Source organism: Neomonachus schauinslandi, chromosome 7, assembly GCF_002201575.2.
Source record: "Neomonachus schauinslandi chromosome 7, ASM220157v2, whole genome shotgun sequence".
Taxonomy (NCBI): Eukaryota; Metazoa; Chordata; class Mammalia; order Carnivora; family Phocidae; genus Neomonachus; species Neomonachus schauinslandi.
In genome coordinates, this window is record NC_058409.1 from 6,723,268 (window position 1) to 6,730,700 (window position 7,433).

The following is a 7,433-nucleotide window of genomic DNA, read 5'->3' on the forward strand; positions in this document are numbered from 1 at the left end:
ACGACGCTCATTCGCCCCCAGCACGGATCCCTGCCCCCCAGGGAGCTCTGACCCTCTGAGCCCTGGGGGGTCAGAGCTGAAGCAGATGAGGCATCAGCCCTCTGGCCCTGCTCCAGGCCACAGCCCCCACACCTCCTGACAATGCCCCTGAGGCACTGCTGTTCCAGCCACACAGCAGTAGCAGGGGGCGCGGGGTCGGCTGGCCCAGGGACCATCCAGGACCCAATCCCTGTCTTCATTACCTGTCTGCACCCACGTACCTAGCTGCAGACGGAAGTGGAAGAAAAGCCAAACCCCTGTCTTGCCCATCTGTTGGAAACATTTCACAGATCCCTCCGCAGCTCGAGGTGACGAATCAGCTACCACAGCACAACCCTGTGGGCGCACCTGGGGCTCCTGGAGGCCAGGCCCCTTACCCCCTCTCTGGGACTCACGTCATGCTTCATATGTCTCACGCACTGCTGAGAACAGCCACTTGACTGCAATCCTATCGAGACTACTCGCATTGTGAAATGTACTTTAACCACATGCGTGGTGAGCCTGCCTTTAAAAATTTAATATCCTCAAGCTGACAACAAAAAGGAATGATTTTAAGAGAAATCTTAATGACCAACTACTTGCAATAAATGTTAATGCCTCTTTTCGGGAAAGTTTCAGATCCCTGGTTAGGTCAAGACAAAGGAACTGCAGACTGTGAATCATCAGAGGAGTCCTGGGTGCCCGTTTACCAACTCGCAGTGGATCGACCGTGTACGGCCGTGCTCCAAGTCCTCTGTCCCGTGGGAAGGATGTCAGCAGCGAGGGTCCCAGATCTAACTGAGCTGGCAGCGCACCACGCTGCACACGGAGATCAACGTCATGGGCACGGCCAGGGGACACTGCAGCCTGGGAGCAGCCCCAGGTCAAGGAGAGCACGCGGCATCCAGAGGAAGCGAGGGAGGGCGTGGCCACGGTGTCCGTGCGCTCAGCTCACACGAAGCAGCCTGGCACTGCCCACCACCACGTGGGCGAGCCGCTTCGTCTGACACACGAGGACCAGAATGGAGGCAGGGAGGTGGCCAGAGGATAGTAAGATCAACTCCGTCCTCAGGAATGGGGAGGCTCGAATGAGCTCACAAATGTGAACAAGCTGTGAAAACTATAAAGTGCGATGTGAGGTGCCCCCGCCAAGTCCCGGAAGGCTCAGTGGCAGGAGCCCCGCACCGCACCCATGCTGGAGAGGGACCCGAGGCCATCTGCAGTCACACGTGCTTGTGACAGAGGCAGGACGCAGCCCACATCTCTCTGCAAACAACGGCATCATCCCCGGGAGCTCCGTCCAGGCGCCGAGGAAGAAATCCTGGCCCAAGGTAGCAGGCTCAGACACCAGCCTTTTGCGCCCTCCTCTGGGAGCCGCTGAGTCACTGGAAAAAGCGGACGGAGCTCTGGAAAGTATACTGTGGGGTCAGTCGGCTCCGAGGGACGGGCTGGATGACCTAATACAGGAGGTCTTTTCCATGCGTTCCTATGACCTCATATGGCTGAGGCCCAAACGGCACAATAAACAGTCACAGCTCAGCACGGTGGGATGCAGTTCCTTGAGCGCTTCTCTGCTCAGCGACCCCTCCCAGCTGGCCTGCACTTTTCCGTGCACTCACGAGGCTGCTCTGCCAGGCATGGGCACACCACAGCCCCGGGGAGACCAGCCTCTGCCGCCTGCTCGCACCTGACGTCACAGCCACGCGCGGCCCCCCGCCCTGTGTGGAGCAATCAGGCCGCACGCGCTGTCTGCAACCTCTGCGCCCTTGTCAACTACATCAAGTGTCCTTCGGGCCCAGCAGGCTCTGAGCTGTGTCCTGTGTGGATGGCCCATCATCCATCCACAAGTAGAAAGTCAGAACACAGGACCGCAGAAGAAAGGAGACGTTGTCCCCAGCCGGATCCAATCCGTGCCCGTCAGACAAGCACGGCTGGTGGCACGGGGGTGCCGTGTGCCCAGCTTCCTTCCATCGCGTGCCCATACGCCAGCACGGGGACGTGACCCTGGGGGTGGAGGCAGGCATCCACGCAGCTCTGCCTCCTGCTTCCCGAATGAGGGGGAGGGCCGTGGGGCGCCGTGAACCCTCCAACCGAATGCTTCACACATCAGGCTGACAGGACGCGCCCGAGGGCCCCAGCTAGCAGCCAGCTCACAGTACGGCCCGGACACGATGAGCCCGTGGATGACGGGCGCCACTGTGCGACGGTGTGGACAGGGACTGCACACGTTCCTTAAAAAGGCAAAAGGGCCTTCAGCAGGGATCAGCAAGCCATTCAGCCCCGGGCAGAGGCAGGAGCCCGGGCCTGCTCCTGGAGCCCCAAGCGGCTATGGCAAAGGTCCCCTGTAAGGAGAGCCACACCTGCGACTTTCAATTTTCTAACGCTCACATCCTCAACAGTAAAAACAATAAGCGTTTCTTTTTTTTTTTAAAGATTTTATTTATTTGACAGAGAGAGAGAGAGTACAAGTAGGCAGAACAGCAGGGAGAGGGAGAGGAGGAAGCAAGCTCTCCACCGAGCAGGGAGCCTGACGTGGGGCTCGATCCCAGGACCCTGGGATCATGACCTGAGCCGAAGGCAGACGCCCAACCGACTGAGCCACCCAGGCGCCCCAACAATAAGCGTTTCTTAAAGTTTCATTTATTTAAGTAATCTCTACATCCTCACATGGGGCTCAAACTCAGACCCCAAGATCAAGAGTCGCATGCTCCTCCGACGGAGCCAGTCAGGTGCCCCGTAAAAAATGACAAGCATCGTTAATCTTAACAGTGCATCTTGTTTAACCGAACCAAATAAAAATATTATCGTTTCCCCATGAAATCAACATGAAGAATAAGGACCCAGATCTATTCTTTGATAGCTGCTGAACAGTATACTCACGGCACATCTCCACACGGCTCTCCCACCGAGGGCCACGCTCCGTGACGGCCCCTACCGTCTCCCGCCCACAGAGGCAGCGGCACCGGGAGGAATTCCTACGGTCCTGAGTCTGTGCTTCGTACGCACAGAAGCACGGCGATAACAGGCACAGCACTTACTTTGTGAGCAAGACCAACTAACGTGGCTACGAAAGCCGAGCATTTTATGGAGTCCGTAGCGTACACTCGGGCTCGTTCCTATTGAACTGTCTGATTGTGAAAATGTCTCACTGAGACCCCCTCCTTCGCAGCTTCAAATGCTTCCAACTGCGCTTGAAATGAGCTAATATGCAAAAACCCGAGTGATCTGCACAGCTACCAAGTCTGCAAAGAAAGTTACTGAGTAAGCTTCGAACTAGGAGTCCCTCTGGAGTATTGGTCCAGTGTTTTTCCCTTTAAGGAAGGGACTGGACACATTAAATGCCATCATGTGCATTCCACAGAACATGGGGTGGAAAGACTGCGGAACACGAAGTCTGGCCAGACCTTCACGCAGTTGTGACTTCTGCGGCCCAGGATGACAAGCTGTCTAGTCATCAGTGTGTCACCCCGCCAGGCTCTGAAATATCAGCTGGCCGCCCAGAGGAACCTCCGACCAGGCTCCGCGCTTTCTTCCTCGAGCCCCTGCCACGCCAGTAAGTAAGCCCGGTGACCAGCCATCTCGCGGACACGTCTGCCCCTACACAGAAAGTGCACTGAGCCGAGGAGAAAGAAGCACTCCTGCACACAAGCGTAGGCGAGACACCGTCTGGGAGCAGCCTCTGGAAATAAACCGCAGAAATACTCAGCAATCTGTAGCCCGGAGGGCTGCAGGCGCTCAACCAAGTCTGCACAGGAGGCTCCGCGGGCTGGGTGCGTCAGCGACTGGAGGGGGTGGGGACACACGGCCCAGGCGACCCCGGCTGGGGGCAGGGGCACCATATGGTTCCCAGGGCCGAGCAGACATTCCTGTGCTCTCTGCTGCTCTGGACTCAGCCTGTATCTCCTAACCCTAACCCTAACCTCCCCGAGACCACAGACACAAGCAGGTAAGGAGATGTTTCCATTTTGTTTATACAAATGGAAGAACAGCTCATCCAGCAGAGGAGGTCCGCTCACCAAACACCTGTGCTTAAATGTGTGCACCTCATGCAAGCCATCAAGGTGTGGGAATCGGGGAATCAGAGGCCCCGGAGCGCCCGGCTTCAGGCGTTCACCACGTAACGCGTGGGCACGGAGCCTCCTGTGCAGACTTGGTTGAGCGCCTGCAGATCACCTGGTAGCTGTGCAGATCACTCGGGTTTTTGCACACCCTCCTCTGCTGCAGGGCAGGACGTGGGGCGCAGAGGCGCGGGCCTTGATGTTTCCAGAACGTCTGTAATGTGCTGGTGGCCTCACTTAGGGTCTGAAAGAAGAAAATGTTTTGTTCTACTTCACGATGAAGACTCCAGGATTCAAGGTATTACTGTATTCGTATGAAACACCTAAAGTGAGTTTAGTATTAGCTAGACTGTCTGCCCTGATCTTGTTATTAAGCTGACTCACTGAAAAACTGTGAATTTTCTTGCAGTGAGAAATTAGCAACCATTTAAGAACAGAGCTGGGATAAATCAAGCTGTCTGCAACTCCAAATAGTTCTACCAGTTGGGACCATTAATATGCTATAGAGAAGGTAAAGAGGGAAAAACTGGCTTCCAGCACAGCCAAAGCTCTGGAGGCTGTAAAGAACATTCTAGGCTACAATCTGTCACATTCAGCACTCACAGACCACCCCCGCGTCCCACCCGTCCCTTCTGCTGCATTCCTTGAGGCCCCAAGGGCTATCTGTGGACAGCAGCACAGGGTTGTCTTCTAGGGAGGCCCCTGCCGCGGCCCCCTCCTCCAGACCCCCTCTCTGTGCAGTGGGGGATGGGAGGGGGGAAGCCGACGCACCTGGTCCCCACAGTGCTGTCCCCACAGGAAGACTCTGAGAGCGGAGTCTCCAGGGATCTGTCAGCCCTCACTCCAGTTCCCAGTGGCCTCTCAAGGTCCAGACAGGGTCAGCACATGGTGAGCACCTCCCAGGGCTACAGGGGGACCCTGGGGACCAGCTCACTCGCTATCAGCTCACGACGGGATTCAACAGGACTCATCCCAGAATACAAGAAAACAGACACAAAGGCCTAAAAACCACATACCACACTGAAAGAAATTAAAGACGACCGAAATAACGAGGGATGTTCGGTGTTCCTGGACTGCAAGACTTAATACTGGCAAGACGGCAAGACGCCTCCAAGTGACCTGCACATTCAGTGCAAATCATATCAAGTTTCCAGCAGCCTCTTTATTCCCCCAGAAATGGAAAAATGGATCCTCAAACCCATATGGAATTGCAAGGAGCCCCGGAGGGCCAGAGCAATGCTGAAAAAGAAGAATGAAGTTGGAGGACTCACTTCCCCTCACCCGGCACCGGCAGGATTATAAAAGGGTGAAGCCATTACGGAGAACAGCCTGGCAGCTCATCAAAACTCTGCATGTGGGATTATCCAGGACCGAGCAATTCCACGCCCCGCTAGGTGTCTGCCCCCAGGGAGCAGAGACAGGACCCACACAGGTGTCTGCGTGTGTGAACGCTCAGGGAAGCACCACGCACAACAGCTGCGGATGAACGGACACGCGATGCGGGCCACCCGTATGGCGTGCACCACTCAGCTGTGAAGAGGGAACACAGATCCGCCCGAGGACACGGTAGGGAGTGAGGACAGCCAGGCGTGGAAGGACACGTGCATGGCAGACAGAAGACCGCAGGGGCCGGTGCCTCACGGGACCGTGTGGGATGGGGGCACGGCAGGGCGCCCCGCACGTAAGCAGTGGGTGAAATGGCAGTATTTACGTTATATACATTTACTACAATAGAAACACCATTCTAAAAGATAGCCGGGCACTCAGTAGTAGACGGCCGAACACCCGACGGTAACCCTTCAGGCTCACTTGCAGGCTGACCGGGACAGCAGGAAAGCATCGGCTCCCCGGCCCTCGCTGGGCCTCCCTCTCCTCCCTCTGCACAGCCCAGCAGCTGCTCTGGAAGATGCGCGGTGAGGTGCGGCTCGCCTGCAACCCCGTCCGCAGCACCAGATCCTGGTGTCCTTGGCTGGCACTCCCACCCTGTTCACCTTTCCGGGACAGCGGAGGGGACAGAATGTGGTCCACATGGACCACAAGGGAGCCGTCCCTTCATGTGGCCCATGCTCGTCCCAGCTTTCTCAGCACTGCCCCAGACAGCACACGGGCCTGCCCCAGAGTGCTGGCCACAGCCGGCAGGACGTGAGCCCCGCGGGCTGTCCAGAGATTGCGGAGGGCAGCCCGAGGGGGGTGGCACATGGAACCACGGAGGGGGCCCGGGGCGGGGGTCCGTGACGGCAGGCTCGTGCCTACCAGTGACCAAGGCAATAGCAGAACAGACGGGCAACCCCCGGGTGCATCTGGAAGGCACAGCACGACGCTGTCCCATGAGTCAGCTCGCGTTACTCGGGCTATTTCTGCAGCAGGCGGTGACCAGGGCCAAGGGAGGTGCGCAGGCCACCCGGGCTGTGGGGTCGACAGGGCAGGGCCACACAGTGCCTGGACCCCAGTTCCCAGGCCAGGGCTCGTCCTGTGACGCACGTCCTCTCACTTGAAATGTCAACTGTCATGGACGTCAGAAGTTCTGGGCACCTCTTCCCCGTTACCAAGGCTCTTCTCCTGGTTTAACAGATGACACAGGACATGACAAACACTTGTTAATAATTTACAAAGTAACAGATACTGAGATGAGTGGCCTAACTCATGGCTCATATCTGGACCGGTATCAAAGCCATAAATACAAACATAACCTCCTCCCCTTTGTACTGCGCCCCGTAAGTAACGGAAGGAATGAACAACCTGAAAAAGGGCAGCAAGAGAACCTGAGGACAGTGGGCAGAAATCCGGAATTACAACATCTGCAGTCCTTCCAAACGGCTCATGGGACCAAATCCAGCCTCCCCGGCCGGGCACACAGGTACCGGGGGGTTCACGGACAGGTAACACGCGGAGACCAGTGCTAAATCCTGAACTGCTAAGACAGGGATTTGGGCTGAAGAAATGCGTCGATTCTGTATGGAAGAAAGGCCAGAGGAGGAGACACGGGAACTATGACAAGCGTAAACACCACACCAGAGAAGGGACAGAGGGCTGAGCATGAAAGGTGCTCTGCTCTTCCTACGGGAAGGAGACGGTTTCTGCAGAGTGCCACAGAACTCAGCCGGGACCAGCTCCAGAAGGCACAGGCGGGCGGCAGAGGGGACACCGCACTCCACAGCCTCCTGCCCAGCTTCCCGCCACGACCCCACCGCCTGAGTCCGCTCTGAACAACCCACCCTCACCTCGGTTAGTTCGCGAGCTCCGTGACTGCTGTTTATGAGGAATCACACACCCCGCCGAACTCAGAAGGAGCTCAGAACCGTGACCTCAAACCCGGGGTCCACACGCTGCGCCCCCGCCGTGGGGGACCGTGGCCTC

At 57.1% G+C, this 7,433-nt stretch overlaps 1 protein-coding gene across 1 annotated transcript in view; it reads right to left on the bottom strand.

The window, feature by feature from the left end:
- The window catches only part of SNAP47 (synaptosome associated protein 47), a 46,472-nt gene that overhangs the window by 1,779 nt on the left and 37,260 nt on the right, over positions 1 to 7,433 (bottom strand).